At 49.6% G+C, this 18,591-nt stretch overlaps 1 long non-coding RNA gene across 1 annotated transcript; it reads left to right on the plus strand.

Moving 5' to 3' along the window:
- Window positions 1,068-18,123, plus strand: LOC108638271. Its single transcript, XR_001919702.1, has 3 exons — window positions 1,068-1,494; window positions 12,825-12,941; window positions 17,672-18,123. It is a non-coding gene; the product is annotated as an uncharacterized LOC108638271 (long non-coding RNA).

Raw genomic sequence — 18,591 nt, forward strand, 5'->3', positions numbered from 1 at the left:
GGTTATTGATATTTCTCCCGGCAATCTTGATTCCAGCTTGTGTCATATGTCATCATATTTTATTTTCTGCTCAAAGGTGCCTAGCGTTGAGACACAACCTTACAAGACATTGAATCTAGAAGAAACCTTAGGAACCATTCTAGTTTTTCGTTATAGAAAAAAACACTGAGGTGTGCAGACGAAGAAGAATTTATTTCCTGCAGGGGGGCTGTGGGAAAACCCATGTATTCCCATCAGCACAGCTCAGTTTTCCCACCTGCCTAGGCCTGGGCCAACCATTTTGTTTTCCCACTGCAGCCTCATTGGAAACAAAAGTTTCTTCTAGGTACTGGTGTAAAGACAAGCCCTCCAAGCCTTCACACTCCCGGATCCTTCACCAACATCAGCGCCATCCACAGCTGAGAGCAACCCTGGCCTGCACTCATCACAGAGACTGTGAGACAACGCAGGCCCTATGTGCCCCCTGCAACTTCGCAACCAGCTTTGCTTTGAAGAAGGTTTGCTCCCCAGGGCAGTCTGTGATTATGAGTGAGAGGGTGAGTCTCAAAGTAGTTTTGGTATTTTGGGAAAGATGCTGAGCGATGTGGTCAGGCCGGTTGATCATTTGTGAAAATTGAACACTTGAACGTGTTAACTGTTGACAGGACTTGACAGGTATCATGCCTGCCTTTATTAGGTGATTAATTAAAGGCTGCCACAGGCACCAGGGTGGCGTGGAACCTGTATTTGGAGTGAGAGACAGAGGTTTGGGGACAGAGCTTCACTCCTCTAAGACTGTGAGCTAGTTTCTATAGCCCTCTGAATCTCTAGTTATTCGTGAGAGCGAAAAAACAACTTCATAGCACCTGGTGAGAGTTAAACAGAATATGCAAGAACTGGGGGCCGTGCACGCCCACCCATTTCACTGTGTTCCCTTCAGAAGCAGTTGCTGCTTGGATAACCCCATTCCCCACCCCCTGAGGACAGCCCCTCCCTGAGCTGCTCGTGCGCAAACCCTTGTAAGTGCTGGATGAATCAGCTCACAGCCAGGTTCAGGTTCATGTCCAACAAGCAGAGAGAACAGTGAACACATTCACGGTTTGTGCTTCTGTCCCAGCTTCTGATCCAAAGGCCAGTGGTAGACGTGTTTAAATAAGAGTCTCCACCCTGCTCGGAGCTGACCTGGGATCCGAAGTTGGAGATCTGGCTGGGAGTCTGTCCAGGCACGCTGTTTCTGATTTACTGAGCTTTCTGAAACCTTCCACCATCCAGAAGCAATCTGCAGAGGGGAGGGGACTGAGGTACCTCCCTAAGCAGCCCGCCAGGCGTGAAGGACTGGGCCTCGGAGGACATCCCTGAGGGGACATGACCTGCAGCCCGGTGGGCCTCGGGCCCATTTTCTGGGGAAAAGGTCCCACAAGGGACCATTCGCCCAAGGAGTGCAAAGATGATTGACTCCGCCGCCAAGCAGGAATCGAGAGAGGACGGGCCTGGAGTCTGAAGCCTGAACTTCAGGTCAGCCAGTGGGGCTTTTGTTTGTTTGCTGTTTCTTTTCTTTTTTTTTTCAAGTAGTTAATTTTATGTATTTATTTTATTTACTAATTTATTTATTTTGGACAATGTCATTAATCACTTTTTATTTTTCTTATTTTTCAAAATTAACATGCCATGAAATTGACATTTCTGTATATAACTGGATGAATTTTGGCGTGTGGGTAGATCTGTGTAGCCACCACCACAATCAGGATACACAGCAGCCCCAAACCATGCAGCGTTGCCCCTTGGTAGTCACACCCTTCCCCAAACCTACGCTTGGAAGCCAGTGATCTGCTCTCCATTGCTCTAGCTTCGTCTTTTCAAGAATGTCACATGAAAAGAATCACACAGTACCTACCCCTCTAAGATGGAGGACAGCCAGTGTGGACAGCTAAGCACGACACTGAAAGCTCTCACCAGCATGTTACCCAGCCTTTGCATCAGCCCCACGAGGTATTAAATGGTAACGACCATCATCAGAGCTGAGAACACGGAGAAGTTAGGCCTGGTGCCCAGGGTCTCATGGCTCCCATGGAACAGAGCCCAGATATGAGAGCGTGACACCCAGCTCTTACCTGCCAGCCTCACGGCCTCCCCAGACACATCTGATTCCAGCTCTTACCTGCCAGCCTCACGGCCTCCCCAGACACATCTGATTCCTTCGAGGCTCTGACAGATGCATCCTGGCAGGCATGTCTGTGGCCCATCCCACATGAGGGCAAACCCTTCCTCCTGCCAGGCAGACTCTCAAAAGCAGAGGCCTCTGCAGCCCATTCGGGGCCCTTCTCCACACACTGGGATGCTGGAGGTCACCCGGGTCTGGGTTCTAACCCTGTGCGATCAGCGCACAGGTCCTAGAGTGCGGATGTCATTCCTGAGGCCCGGCCCTGCCTAGGGTGGGGCTGTGGCCAGTTTTCCTTCTCACCCCTACCCACTACCCCTAGCAGACGCAGTTCAGCCCCCCTGCTAGGCTGCTAGAAGCCAGGAGAGCTGGGCTCCCATGCTGGGTCCTTGGCTTCCTGTCCTTACAAATGCTCTTCCCTAACGTGCTATTTAGGTTTGGGGCCAAGAAGAAAGAAGAGGAATAGCTGAGGCCTAAAATAAGTGTATTAGTGATGAGGGGAGAAACTCCCGGCTGGGAGAAGCAAATGAAGAATCTGTAAGCTTTTAGCCTACTGAAATTGTGGCGCTTTCCCTGCATGCTTAATGCAAGCTGACAGCCCACATTGTTCCGGCCAAGACAAGGTAGCGGAGCCCAGGGACTCAGGCACTGGGGCTGAGGAGGGGGTGGAGGCAGGGGGTGAAAAATAAAGAGAGGGAGCCAGCGGGGGGTGACTCTTAATCGGTGGCGGTGGGTGGGGGGGTCCTGGCAGGAGAGCCTGGGAACCGAGGCCCACTGACAGTGGAGACCAGGAGCTCCAGATGGCTTTTTGTCTAGATGCAATAAAAAATGTAATCTGACAGGCCCTGGGATGGGACTCAGGAAACAAAAGTCTGCAGGGCGGGGAAGCGGGAGCTGGAGTGGGCCGGGTTAAAAGGATCAGAGTCTGAGAAAGACAAAAAGAAGCGACTGTCTCTTCAAGCAATTATGGCCTTTGCAAATGACATTTAATTCCAGGGGTGCGCGGCAGGGACAAAGCCAGTTGTTTTCTGGCCTTGGCAAGGGGAGAGGAGGGAAAATGTACTGGACTTTCGGCCTCTGGAGAAAGGTGATCACTTTGCCAATTAACTGCGATGTGAGCTCTTTGTATCCACCCCTCCCCCCAAGTCATTAGGGGGTGATATAAAGATACAGGGCGTCCTGGGGCAGTTTAATTGCTCATAGACGGAGAAGTGATGAGCCCATTGGAGACATCCTGTAGGAGACCAGCTGCCGTATTAATGGGGCTTCTCAGAGGGGGACACACCCCCACCTGCTTCCCTGGGAACATAGACGCCCAGGGAAACAGTGGCACCTCTGTGGCCTCGGATGGGGCTGTCGCTTTTTATTAAGTAATCTCTGCCTTTCAAATCACTGCATGTTTTCTTCCCGAAGGTCTGGGCTGCTGTGTGGGCCCAGCACACAGCGGGCTACCAATAAATATTAAACAGTGGCTGCTGGCGACCTTGCCAGATGTCATCTTGGGGGAAAACTTGTCACCCAGACCCCACTCTAGGACTATGGCGTGGTCACCACGATTGGAAAACAGGACATTTAAGGTCTGATGTTTTTAGGGGTCTGTGGCAGGAAAATGAGGCAGGAAGGATAAAAAATATTGTCAAGAACCCTATTAGAGGGGTGAAAATGCTAATGTTGGAAGGCGTAGAGTTCTTATGAAGTTGTGAGGAAATGGACATTCTCATGAGGAGGCAGGGAGAATTAAGGCTTCTTCAAACACAACGTATCACTACTGATCAAAATGCTGGCTCCCACACCCAGCAACGATGCCTGGAATCCCCCTACAGCAACGCGACAGATGTATGCGAGGCGGTAGGCGCAGGGTGTCTGTGGCAACACTGTTCAAAATAAAGCCTTACATTTCTTCATTAGAAAAATCACTGCTACATCCACACAATGGAACACTGCAGTTATTTCAAAATAATGAAGGGACTCTACACCTACCAACGTGGAAAGACCTTTACAACATTATTTGTTGGGAACTACCTAGCGGTCCAATGAAGCTTCCACTGCTGGGGGCACAGGTTTGATCCCTGGTTGGGGAACTAAGATCCTGTATGCCACACAGCATGGCCAAAAAAAAAAAGAGAGAGAGACATTGTTAAGAGAAAAAGAAAAGCTGGTCAGAAACAGTACATAAATGTGATAGCATATATGCTTAAAAAATAAAGCAAAACCCTAAGTTTTATTTCCCCCTTGGAAAGTTGGTAAATTCAATGCTCAAGTAAATTAACCCTTCTCAATCAACTAATCACTGGCTTCTCTGGTGGCTCAGAGGATAAAGCGTCTGCCTGCAAGGTGGGAGACTTTGGTTCGATCCCTGGGTCGGGAAGAGCCCCTGGAGAAGGAAATGGCAACCCACTCCACTACTCTTGCCTGGAGAATCCCGTGGATGGAGTAGCCTGGTCAGCTACAGCCCACAGGGTTGCAAAGAGTCGGACATGACTGAGTAAATTTCACTTCACTTCACAATCAACTAATAAACATTTTTGTACTTTCTTAAAAAACAAAACAAAACTCTAAATGCCGAAATATGGGTGCATGAGCAAATACTATGTGTGTAAACCCAGGCGGCAGTTACTCTGGGAGGTTTTAAGCAAAAGAAATGGTGGGGGAAGGATTGTAAAGGAGATCTTCAGCATACTATTTTTTAATTTTTATAATGAAAATATCTGCATTACTTACATAGTTCAAAAATTAAAATATAGATTTGACAAGCATCAATGTTTTTAAAGCATATTTAGAGTCCCGCAAGGCCTCTCTCTGTTTTTGAACTTCAGGCAAAGTACCCCACTTCTCCCCTGGGGACTGGGGCTGGTAACAGCACCTATCCCTCAGGGTTGTTGAAAGATAAGTGAAATATACACAGAGCTCGGCATCTGACACGTGCTCAGTTCTCCACGGAGAATGGCAGTTAGTGCCCTTGGCCAGGGGTTTCTCAGGAGTGCTGATGGGAGAGAGCGACAGAGGAGCCCCAGTTGTTTCTCAAGCAGAGTCTCAAAAGTCTCTGGGAGCGGGGGACGTTGTCAAGCTGAGCAAAAAGACTTCACTGACTTCCTCTTTGTCTCCTGGCCGAACAGGTCTGGGTGATTCTCTTCAGCACCCCCTTCCCCAGTGTCTTCCAAACTCAAGTGGCTTAGCAGGAATGAAAGGCTGGGCCCCCAGGCCAGTGTTAGTGAGGGGTCCCGTTGGCCTTTGGCAGTGATGAGGGAGGTGACGGCCAGGGTGCCTCTCTTTCCAAGGCCTCTTAGGGCAACAGAGGTCCACAGCCCTCCAGAGGCTTCCTGTACCCAAAAGAATATTATCTTGGAAAAGCCACTGCCAGAGCCATCAGTTGAGCAGACAGAAGGAGTCGATGCTCTTAGTTCATGCTCATTAAAAGCATGTCGAAGGACTGAGCGGAAAATAGAAAGAGCTAAGATTCTCTCCGAAGAGAGCAGGTTCTCTGCACAGCAGGCCCCTCCAGTGTGGCCGGGGAAGAAAGGGGCAGACCATCGCTGGGCTTGCCGCTATATTCAGAGGCGTTCATCCAGAAAAGGCAGCGGTTCTTCTAGAGAACTCGTGACTCTGAGTCTCTAGACCAGCACTGTTCAAGAGAAGTGCAGTGAAAGCCGTATATGTGATTTACACGTCATTCAGGGGTGATAAAAGAAACTTTCCCGTACTGAGACACACGGAAGTCATTCTGGCTTATGCGTGAGTTAACGTGAATTTTATGGCAACTGAAATAGCTTGCTTGTGGCCTATCAAACATACTTCGTATATCTGCTTTAATTCCTAAAGAAAAGGGCACACTGACCGGGAGTAATGAATGACCATGTTAAAAATACAGGTTAAACGCCCCTCTTCCTGGGACGCCCATGTTCGGCCCCCTTCGATGGTAAGACTCTCTTCCCAGGCGCCAAGGCCATACTGACTCACTGCATATGCGCTGCTCTGCTCTTTTGAAACCTTGAAGAAATCAATGTTCCCTTGACTTGTTTAATGTTCTTTGTTCTGACGAGATAGAAAACTGTGCTGAAAACCATGCTTCTCTGGAACAGTTTCTCAGCCTAATCTGAGAAGTTGCCTTCAGGGCTGCGGTTCTCAGTTTGGCTCAGATAAAAGTCTTTTCTAGTCCTGTCACTGATTGTTAATTATTTTCATCAATGGTTCGGTTCAGTTCAGTTCAGTTGCTCAGTCGTGTCCAACTCTTTGTGACCCCCATGAACTGCAGCACGCCAGGGCTCCCTGTCCATCACCAACTCCTGGAGTTCACTCAAACTCATGTCCATTGAGTCGGTGATGCCATCCAGCCTTCTCATCCTCTGTCATCCCCTTCTCCTCCTGCCCCCAATCCCTCCCAACATCAGGGTCTTTTCCAATGAGTCAACTCTTCACGAGGTGGCCAAAGTATTGGAGTTTCAGCTTTAGCATCAGTCCTTCCAATGAACACCCAGGACTGATCTCCCTTAGAATGGACTGGTTGGATCTCCTTGCAGTCCAAGTGACTCTCAAGAGTCTTCTCCAACACCACAGTTCAAAAGCATCAATTCTTTGGCACTCAGCTTTCTTCACAGTCCAACTCTCACATCCATACATGACTATTGGAAAAACCATAGCCTTGACTAGATGGACCTTTGTTGGCAAAGTAATATCTCTGCTTTTCAATATGCTATCTAGGTTGGTCATAACTTTCCTTCTAAGGAGTAAGCGTCTTTTAATTTCATGGCTTCAATCACCATCTGCAGTCATTTTGGAGGCCCCCAAAAATAAAGCCTGACACTGTTTCCACTGTTTCCCCATCTATTTCCCATGAAGTGATGGGACCGGATGCCATGATCTTCGTTTTCTGAATGTTGAGCTTTAAGCCAACTTTTTCACTCTCCTCTTTCACTTTCATCAAGAGGCTTTTTAGTTCCTCTTCACTTTCTGCCATAAGGGTGGTGTCATCTGCATATGTGAGGTTATTGATATTTCTCCCGGCAATCTTGATTCCAGCTTGTGCTTCATCCAGCCCAGCGTTTCTCATGATGTACTGCACAGAAGTTAAATAAGCAGGGTGACAATATACAGCCTTGATGTACTCCTTTTCCTATTTGGAACCAGTCTCTTGTTCCATGTCCAGTTCTACCTGTTGCTTCCTGACCTGCATACAGATTTCTCAAGAGGCAGGTCAGGTGGTCTGGTATTCCCATCTCTCTCAGAATTTTCCACAGTGTATTGTGATCCACACAGTCAAAGGCTTTGGCATAGTCAATAACGCAGAAATAGATGTTTTTCTGGAACTTTCTTGCTTTTTCTATGATCCAGCAGATGTTGGCAATTTGATCTCTGGTTCCTCTGCCTTTTCTAAAACCAGTTTCGACAGCTGGAAATTCATGGTACATGTACTGCTGAAGCCTGGCTTGGAGAATTTTGAGCATTACTTTACTAGCATGTGAGATGAGTGCAATTGTGCAGTAGTTTGAGCATTCTTTGGCATTGCCTTTCTTTGAGATTGGAATGAAAACTGACCTTTTCCAGTCCTGTGGCCACTGCTGAGTTTTCCAAATTTGCTGGCATATTGAGTGCAGCACTTTCACAGCATCATCTTTCAGGGTTTGAAATAGATCAACTGGAATTCCATCACCTCCACTAGCTTTGTTCGTAGTGATGCTTTCTAAGGCCCACTTGACTTCACATTCCAGGATGTCTGGCTCTAGGTGAGTGATCACACCATCATGATTACCTGGGTTGTGAAGCTCTTTTTGTACAGTTCTTCTGTGTACTCTTGCCACCTCTTCTAAATATCTTCTGCTTCTGTTAGGTCCATACCATTTCTGTCCTTTATTGAGCCCATCTTTGCATGAAATGTTCCCTTGGTATCTCTAATTTTCATCGGTGGTAGCCATACTAAAAACAGAAGAGGCAGGTGAAACTAACTTCGCTAATGCATCTTATTTAGCCCAACATGCACAGTTTCATTAGGGCTTCCCAGGTGGTAAAGAATCTGCCTGCAGTGCAGGAGACGTAAATGACTCGGGTTCGATCCCTGGGTTGGGAAGATCCCCTGGAGGAGGGCATGGCAACCCACTCCAGTAGTCTTGCATGGAGAATCCAACGATCAGAGGAGCCTGGTGGGCTACAGTCTACAGGGTCGCAAAGATTCAGACCCGACTAGCAGAGCATTCTCCCACTGTATAATCTATAGATAGTGACTGCTGTTAACAATACTGTATTGCATATTTGAAAGTTCCTAACAGAGTAGACCTTAAAAGTTCTCATCACATGAAAAAAATGTGTCACTATGTGTGGTGAGGGATGTTAGCTTGACTTATTGCAGTGATCATTTCCCCGGATATGTGTCTATGAAATCATTATGTTGTATACGTGAGACTAATACAATGTATTTTTTTTTACTTTTATAAATATTTTTCTGAAAGGTTTTTGATGTGGGCTATTTTTAAAGTCTTTATTGAATTTGTTAAAATACAGCATTTGTTTTATGTTTTGGTTTTCTGGCTGTGAGACATATGGGATCTTAGTTCCCTGACCAGGGATTGAATCCACATGCCCCCACCTGCTCTGGAAGGCACAGTCTTAACCACTAGACTACCAGGCAAGTCCCTACAATGCTAATGTCAACTATAACTGGAGGAGGACAATTTTTTAGTTAAAAAAAGATTGAGATGTTTTATATTCTTCTTTTTCATACTAAGTCTTCAAATATCTGCTGTGTACTTCCTTCTTACAGTGCATCTCAGCTAGGACTAGGCACTTTTCAAGCTCTCGGTAACTAATGGCTGGTGGCTGCCACACTGCACCGCAGAGACCCCAGGCCCATTCAGCTCCACGCAAGGGTCTGGCTGCACTCCCAGCGTGCGTGCATGTTGAGGCGGTGGTGAGGGTGTGGACCAGTAAGCTCCGAAAAGAAATCCGCGTGATTTGGTGGGTGAAAGGGCACTGGCCTAAGGGCAACCAGCTGCAGAAGGCCGGCCCAGGGCTGGGTGTGGCCACAGCTTCAGAAGCTGATGCAAATGAGTCACCATGGGCTGCAGCCACACCAGGGGACAGAGAGAGTTGGAAAGGCAGAGAAAAGCAACCCAAGGGGCTTGAGGCTGTGTCAGCCTTAAATAAGGCCTGGCCAGCTCGCTGGGCAAGAACAACTTCCAAATGCCAACCAGGGGCTTCTCCTTGAGTTAGAGGACTCCACCCTGCAAGTCCTTGAGCTTTGCCAGGGAAGGACACTCCTGGGTTTGCATCTTTTCCTGAATCTAGACCACCAGCTAGAGCATGAGCCCAAGCAAACACTGCAAGCTTGAGACAGCAAGGTAAAGGGAAGCAGCACTGAAGAGAGGCCACCTCAGGAAGCCTAGTACAAATCCCTGCCCTGCCCCTTCCTAGCATCTGACTCAAGGAAAGCTACTCTCGGAGCCCCCAGTCATAAGGTGGAGGCTAGTGGTGCCGACTCTATTGCCAACCTCAAAGGAAAGTCATTGCAGTGCAGTAAATGGTGTGTGTCAAGCCCTCCACAAAGTGCCTGGCACATAGGAAATCCTCCCCCCATGGCTGATGCCCGCCGGCCATCTGGAATTGCCAGCATTATCCACTTGCCCTTGAAGCTGCAGGCGGTCAACTGGCCGAGAAACAGGAAGAGGAGAGGCCTGCTGACGTGCCCGCATTCCCACAGCTGGCACCTGGCTTCCCCTCTCCCACCCAGCACACCTACCCTGACTAGCTAAGGACATCTCCGTGAAGTGTATAAGGTGGGGTTCTTCTTGCTTTCATCTTAGTTTCCCAGTCCTGGTTGTTGCTGTTTGATCTGGCTTCTAACCAAGAGTCAAGGCGGGGCTTTCAGAAGCTGATATCTCCCCATCTCTTCTGTTGGTCAAGGTCGCTCTCAGAGGGACCCAGACTGCACAGGGGGGCTTGAAGGGACCCAGGGTGCTGGCTGAGAAGCTCAGAAGCCAAGACTGTACAGAGTGCAGCCTCCACAGGGGTGTGGAGTGAGACCTCAGTCAACAGAAAGGCAGGAAGTGGTGCCACGGTGGGGGGTTTACAGGATGCTGGGCCGGGCTGGGCTCCTCAGCACCTTGGTCTAGGAGGCCTTGTGGGCCACGGCTTGTTTTGGGGATCTGTGAGATTACAGAAGCCCTGCTCTTCCTAACACCCTGTCCAGAGGAGGGCAGGGGCCTCACTTGCAGGGACAGGAAGCAGGCAGGCCACAGGCAGTGAGGCCACTATAGCAGAGCCTGAGGGGCCTGGATGAAGGTATCTTCCCCATGAATCTGTGTCTGGGAAGCAGCCCGGGAAGTCATCTGGTCCAAACACATTGCTTTGTAGGAGATAAAAGCGGGGCAGAAAGAGGATGAGAAATATGTTCAAAGTCACACCACCAGAGAGCAGCTGTTAAAGAAGGTGGTGGGCGGAGGCGCAGAAGGAAGGGGCCAGTCTCAGGTGCCGGGCCAGGGGGTGGGGGGTGGGAGCTGGGGCCTGCCTGCGCCACCCGCCCAGGGCAGCAGCCCAAGCCTTTGTCCAGCTCATTCAGGACAGTGGGATTGCCATCAGGATGGACATCTGACTGGAGATGATTCTAGGGTATCTTACACGGACCGGGAGGCAGGATCCCACCAGGCAGATTCCAGAAGTCCATCTTCAGTAAAGATAATTCAGTGATTACTAGTTACATCACAGTTAACTGAGGAAACAATAGTCTCAAGTGTTCATACAGCCCCCTTCCTTGGAGGAGGACTCACATCAGCTGGGGAGGATGGGTTTAGGCACATCCTGGAGGGACTTGCCTGATGGGTCAGTGGTGAAGAATCTGCCTGTCATGCAGAAGACCTAGCTTTGATCCCCGGGTCAGGGAGATCCCCTGGAGAAGGGCATGGCTCCCCACTCCAGTATTCTTGCCTAAAGAATTCCATGGACAGAGGAGCCTGGTGGGCTGCTGTCCATGGGGTGTGCAAAGAGTCAGACACGACTGAGCAACTACCTGGAGGGACTTGCCTAGAACAGGAGACAGTCTCAGATGTCACAGCTGAGGTGCCCAGGGGCCCAAAGAATCAACAGTGTGTTCCTCCAGGGCTTCAAGAGAAGGAAATGGCAACCTACTCCAGTATTCTTTGCCTAGAGAATCCTGTGGACGGAGGAGCCTGGTGGGCTGCTGTCCATGAGGTCACATAGAATCGGACACGACTGAAGCGACCTAGCAGCAGCAGCAGCCAGGACTTCAAGGACAGGAGAGGCAGCGATCTTCAGAGAGAGTCTGAAGGCTGCAGATCTTGAGTGGATCTACGGCCTTTTAGGGTTTCTCCTTCCTGCAGAATGTTTGTCGAATGGCTGACTGATACAGTTACTAGAAGACCATCTCTAACCCATTCTTCTCATCCAAGACTCACAGAACCGAGGCCAGGGACTGCCACTGGGCCGGCAGGTGCTGTCCAGCTTGGAGCTTGCCTGGCACCGGGAGCAGGGAAGTGAGGGGAGCAGTGGGACTCCACAGCGCCCCCCTCAGTTTGTTCTCTCCACCTGAAGGGAGCGGCGGGCGGAGGAGGGGGGCGGGGATGACTCTGAGCACCCCTCACAGCCGTGCGGTGAGAGGGCTAATTAATGCAGCTCACATGCTCAGAGATCCCTAGATGAGGGCGCTAGCCCAGGGCCACCATGATTAGAGTGATGAGGGCTATCAGTATTTACACTATTGTTATTATATTTGCTCTCTCAACCCTTAAATCACACTCCATCTTGCGATCGCTTGCATTGTATGTAATTATAGTTTATATAGGTAACAAATGGATATTTCTGCTAGCCTGGGAGAGAGCCTTCTGCATACATTAATTTGCTTGATTAGTTCCCTATTTGGTAGGCTTTGTTCCCCCAACCCACCCCCACCGCTGCCTTTCCTGCTTCAGGAAAAATTAATGAGTTTTAACACCTTGCAAAAGTGGGCTGCGCCATGGGAATAGTTCCAGTGTACTCTGGGTTTTAAATCCACACATTCAGAGGCTTCCTAAAGGTTAGGCAAAGGTTAACAAACAATTAATATGTTGAATCAGTGTGCTAAATCTGTTTACCCAATCTTTGCAATCTAAAGGCCATTAGCCATCAGCCTCAACTTTTAGATTGATCTCTCTCTTTCCCAACCTACCCCCGTCCTGTCCCCTGGATGATCTGGCTGAAAAGAAGAAGAAAAACAATCTGATTGAGAGCGCTAAATATCTGCGGAAAGTTAGAGTTGTGTTGCTACCTCAGGTTCAAAGCTTTGGGTGTCCTGATAGAATTGATTGAATGAGCCGACATTTTTGAGAAGTCTGCAAGTAGGAGGCGCTTCTGCCTTTTTGACAAAGAGCAGAATGTGAGTTAGTCCTATAAACAGGCCATGTTGAGTTCACGTGTGGATCTCCTCCCTTGTTTACAGAAAGAAGGAGATGGGGGAGAGCGCCCACGTGGGGAGACTAATAGGAAAGTGTCCTCCTGGCTTTCTGTCCTCTAAGCAGAAAAAACTGCAGAGTAGTTGGAGTCCAGAATTTCCTTTCCTTAGGAAGCAAGAGGAAGGGGATAAGAGCCTAATTTCACAAAGAAACGCATCGCTCTCATGTTTGGGAAGCTGTTGGGTTTTTTTTTTTAAGTTGTTTTTTTTTGTTGTTGACGTGTACCATTTTTAAAGTCTTGATTGAATTTGTTACAGTATTCCTTCTGTTTTACGCTTTTGGGCCACGAGGCATGTGGGATCTTAGTTGCCATAGAGGCATTGAATCTGCATCTCCTGCGTTGGGAGACGAAGTCTTAACCACTGGACCACCAGGTAAGTCCCTAGGATGCTATTGTTGATGATAACGATATCCATGACGTCAGTGAAGATAATGACCTTAATCAACAAGATTTATCACTAGAATCCAGGGTCCATGAGGAAAGCCTCATATTGTCTATCCCAGCCCGGCCCCTTGAAAACAAATTGCTCTGCCCACACGGAGCAACTACCTCCAGCCGCGGCTCAACAGAAACACCCTCACGTTGACCTGGACCCCCTCGCTTTTGCCTGTTCCCAGCTTCTCTGCTTGCCAATCACCTTGTCCCGCTATCCAAGTCCCCCGTTTTTGGATGATCACTCCTGCACACAGACTACCTGGGTTGCTTTCTTAGACGTGACTTGACATTTGCTCTGGGAATCTAGTCTCCGGGGAGCTGCTGTTGCCAAAGAACCCCAAAGAGAAACATCCAGAGGACACCAAGTACAGCTCTCCCTGTCAACCACCACCTAGCCGGTCCCTTGATCCCCTCCTCCACCCTTCTTCCACCCTGCCTTCCAGGGAGGCAGAGGCGGCCCACCAAGCCAGGGAGCAGAAGAGCAGAGAGAACAGGAAAGGGGCTGGCCCCATTCTGCACCCTCCGCCCGAGCTTAGGGAGGGGAGAAGTCACCAAACGGACGAGAGTTTGCTATGGGCCTGGACTTGACATTTGACCAGGTGAAGAAGTGAGACTCTTTGCTCATGCCTAGGAGGAGCCAAAAAGCAAGAGAAAGGGGAAGGAAATTCACAAAGTCAACGCAAGGGCAGTGGGGGGAGAAGCAAGTTGCTCCCTGCTTGCACCCCACCACACCCAGCTCGTTCCATCACCTGGTGACTCTATTTTTTTCCATTTTTTATACTGAACTAGCCTGGCTTATATAGCAAGTGAAAAATAAACTCTGTGCTTTAAAAAGAAAAGAGCTGTGCCCTCTAAATTTCAAAGTGTTAAGATTGATGAGAATGTGTCCAAGAGGAGCCAGGATGAACCGGGAGAGGAAGGAGATGAGGTGTGCTCTTGGGACTGGGGAATTAAGTTTCCCCAAGGTCTTGTGTCTTGATAAGACGGCAGAATTCAGCAAAAACAAGGCCACTGACAAGCTCTGGGTGTATGCTAGCCACCCTGAACCACAGGATCCAGGTGTGTGTGATCAGAATAGCCAGTATTTTAGAATATTAAAATATTCTTCCAGCCTAAACACAGGTTTCTGGCAAATTCCTTAGAAATGCACGCTCAGCCTGCTCCCAGCTTCCTTGGGAGAGAGCTCTCAAGGAGAGAACTCCCAGAAAGACTTCTTCATGGATCCCAAAACACCCGGGTCTTCTGACTGTGAGTCAAAGTCTCCAAGGCCACGTTTCACGTCCAAAGAAAGAAAACAGTTTCATTGTTTAAAGCAATGCCAGGCTGATAATAAGGAGGGAAAGAAAAAAAAAAAAGAAGAGGAGCTATTCCATGCCCTCTATGTCATTCAAGTCTTTTATGCATCGATTTTATCCTTAAAAATAGAGGAGGAAATTAGGTTATGTTTGGGGGAAACCACTGAAACCGTCAGATCTGGCTTGCCCAGCGGCCAGCCCCCGATGAAGTGTGTGTATTGATCGACGAGGCAGCAGATGGAGGAAAAAGTACTGTGAACACTGATCAAGGCCACCGGGTCTGCAGAGGTTGCCCGTGGCTCTCAGCACACATGTACCCCAGGACCATTCACGCAGCCGTGGTCCTTGGGAAGAGCAGGCTGGCTCCAAGCCACTGGGGCCTGGTGGATGGAACCCACTCAGCCCCACTCCTGCCCGTGAAACAGACATCTCCATGAGCTTGATTGTGCGGGCAGGGTGGGGGTGCACGCCGTGGACCTCTCCCCCACTTCTCAGCCGGAAAGTCCAATTCAGGAGACAGTCCTTGCTCAACTTGACCTCCTTCCATCCTAGATGCTCCTCTCTGCCTGGGAGGAGAAGAGAGGGAGAGTTTCTGCAAAGATGAAGCTTCCCACTCATAAGCAGAAACAAGCATTTCAGCCTCCTGCAGCCCCAGCTGGTACGTGGACGAGGGTGGGGAGATCACCTGCAAGGATATGGGAAAGTGCCACCACCCCTAAGCCAAGAACCACTGGTCTGCCGCCAGACCTGCCTGTCCTGAGAGAGGCACAGGCTCAGCTCGCCCACTGCAGCTTCCCCGGCAGAAGGGAGGTGTCCAGGCCCCTGTCGGATGGGGCCGCACTCACCGCTGTCCACCAGCATCCAGCCACTCTTCAGGGGCACGCTCCCAAGCCTGAACCGGGGGGTGTTGGTATGTCTTTACTACACTCTCCTTCCCTTTTCCTGGGGCTGGAACCAGGGCAGCCAGCCTCAAGCCTGTAGCCAGCACCGTGGCCTGATGGCAGGAACCCGGGTCCCTCTGACTGTGTGGGAGGCTCACCTCCAACTGTGGCATCGCAGGAAACTCCTGTCTTATATGAGCACTCAGTTACCACTGGGTCTACTGGTCAGAGCAGCCAAGCCTCGCTTCTCACTGATACACCCCTCAAGTCGACCACCCAAGCCTGCTGCAGCTCTTGCCGCCTCCATAAATCCTGGGAGGACAGGCAAGAGAAAGGGCTCCAGGAGGCAAAAACCACAGCACAGGGGAGCGTTCCCTCTGAGATGCAACCTAAGCGAGACCAGGGGCGAAGGCGCAAACTCTAAACCCCTCTTCTTTCCGCTCAGTTCTTAATTATAACCCCATTTGTGAGCCGAGCCCTGTCATCCCATCTCCCTTAATGGCTGGTGTCTATTCTGGGCCTCCCTCCACCCTACTGTCTTTTGCAATATTCAGGAGCTCGGGCGATGAAGGGGCCCGGCCGCTCCCTCACTGCCCGCCTTCTCCATCTTTTTAAATATTTCAGCTGTTCCCCATCCTTATTTTTGCATTTCGATTTCCTGCAGTACAGGACATTTATCTTGGTCACTCAATCAAGTTTTGCCCGACTTCCCTCCCTTATCTTTCCTGCTCCAGGCTCACTGAAAATACGTACATTATCTTTGTAGCCGAGGTGCCAACTGGAGGGAAATCTGCAGACGGTCTTGATAGAGATGTCGGGAACCTGTCAGAGGACAAGGGCACAGTGACCTCCGCAGGGACTTGGTCTCAAGGTCAACCGCCCAGCTCAGGCCGCTCACAGAGGCGTTGGTGAGGACCACCCCCTCCTCTGTGGTCTGGTTCAGACCAACCTCCCACTGGGGCTTTGTCCTCCGCGGGAGTGGGATCACAGATGCCCTCACCCCCCTCCTCTGGCCCCTGATGGCCTTGACCACTGAGTTCCTGAGCCCCAGACGCCCAACAGATGACACCAAGCCACCATTTTTCACATGAATGGGATACGAGCAGATCTCTCCCGATGGGACCCTAAAACCAAGATTTGAGAGAGCAGGTCTGTCTCTGCCGTCTGGAATCCTGAGGTTTTTGAACTGAAGACTCTCTGCTATGACGAGGCCGGTGCCCCCCAGGGAGCCCAGAGCTTGGAGACAGCGGCAGATGAGGATCTGTTCTCTTAAAGGTCCCACACCACACCTCTGCGGGGCAGGCCGTATTGAACCACCCTAAGACCCCACAGGTCTGGTGACGGATGGACTTCGAGTGTTGCTAGTATGACGGGAAAGTCCAGGCATGTGCCTCAGGCCGAATCAGCTCAGACGTAACTTCCACCAAATGGTACCCTCTCCTGTGCATGCTGGACGGTGGGAGGGAGAGAGGGTGTGGGCCATCGCCAAGCAGTCTTATTGATGGTTGATCAACCCACGTGAATCCAGAACACATAAACAATGGTCCTCTGTTTCAACAAGAGCAGCTCTGGTTCCTTCTCTGAGGCTTTAACACCTAGGAACTGCATTTATCTTCCTGTAAGACCTGATCAATGTGGCCTAAACAAGACAGAGATTAATATTTCTCTCATGTCATAAAAAAATAAACATAAAAAATGAGGTAGGCCAGAGCTGATCTGGTAGATTCCGGCTCCTTCTAGGCTTCTGTTCCACCACCCTCAGCACGTGGCTTCCCAAGGCAGCTTCACTGTGGCTGCCACAGCTCCAGGCATCCTGCTGGCATTCCAGGCAGCAGGAAAGAGAAAGAGCCAAAGAGGCTCCACTTACATCTCACTGATGACACGAAGCTGTGAGGGAGACTAGAAACTTGTTCGTCAGCTGGACACGTTGTCCAGGACCCTGACCGCTAAGAAAAAGCAGAATGGACAGAGAGGAGGCGGTCTCCCACAGCAGTGACCAGAGCTGCGGTCAGCAGAGAAGAGGCTGGAATCAGATACCACAGGCTCAGATGCTGCAACAGCCTCAACAAGTTACCTCACCTCTCTGTCTTTCTCTGTCCTCATGTATGGGGCTTCTAGGCGGTTCAGAGGTAAAGAATCCATCTGTCAACGCAGCAGACGCAGGAGACACAGGTTCAACCCCTGGGCTGGGAAGATCCCCTGGAAAAGCAAACGGCAACCCTCTCCGGTATTCCTGCCTGGAATATCCCATGGACAGAGGAGCCTGGGGAGCTACAGTCTCTGGGGTCCTCATGTACATAATACTATGGGAGTTTCATATACATGCATACCTAATATATTAACTACATATATGCTATTATATACATATATGTACATATGTATATACATATATACACATTATATACATAATATTGTATACATACATACATAATACATACATACTATGGGAGTAACCATAGTATGTTAGCAATGCTATTACTGTCTCTTCCTAGGAATCCACAGTGGTCTGGTGCGTGGGAAGTGCTGGTCATTATTATTCCTCGGCCTGTAGTTATCTTACTGACTCCAGCTGTTATCTTGCCTGGTATGAACCTTGCCTGTCCGACCGCAGAGAAGGATCTGCGCTTGGGGTCTGCTGAGAGTGAGGGGGTAGAGGGAGTAGGGCATCTCTTCAGCTTCTCACTCCCAGGGCAGAAGGAACTCAAGGCACCTTGGGATGTCCCTTCACCTGCCTCGCCCTCTCCCCACCAGCAGAGCAGGGAACATAAGGAAGTCAGACAGAAGGATCTCTCCTGTTCTACCCACCTCAAGCCTCCCACACAGTCAGACTCAAGCCCCAAGTCGTGCACAAGCACATTCTGGGGGCTTGGGGCATCCCCCTGACCCTTGCTCCAGGGAATTTACAGTTTAGAACAGGGTTCAGCACACTAGAGCCTGTTAGCCAATCTAGTCTGAAAGCTGAGGCTTTTTTTTTTTTAATTTTTTAACATTTTTTTTAATGTGGACCATTTTAAAAGTCTTTATTGAATTTGCTCCAATACTGCTTCTGCTGTTCATGTTTGTTCTGATTTTTCAGCCATGAGGCACGTGGGATCTGAGCTCCCAACCAGGAATCAAACCTGCACCCTGCCCTGGAAGGTGAAGTCTTAACCACTGGACCACCGTGGAGGTCCCCGGACAGCTGTTTTGATAAATAAAGCTTCATTGGCACACAGCCGACATTGCACTCATCTTTCATATCATCTGTGGCTGCTTCTGCATTACGACAGCAGAGCTGAGTAGCTGCGACGGACACACACAGCCCACAAGTCTAAAGTTCTTACTATCTGACCCCTTCCAGAAAGAGCTTTCCAATCTCTCTCCTACAAGGAGGAAAGAAACATATTTGTAAAGATACCATCAGGTGCATGTA

Source organism: Capra hircus, chromosome 19 (assembly GCF_001704415.2).
Source record: "Capra hircus breed San Clemente chromosome 19, ASM170441v1, whole genome shotgun sequence".
Lineage (NCBI taxonomy): Eukaryota > Metazoa > Chordata > Mammalia > Artiodactyla > Bovidae > Capra > Capra hircus.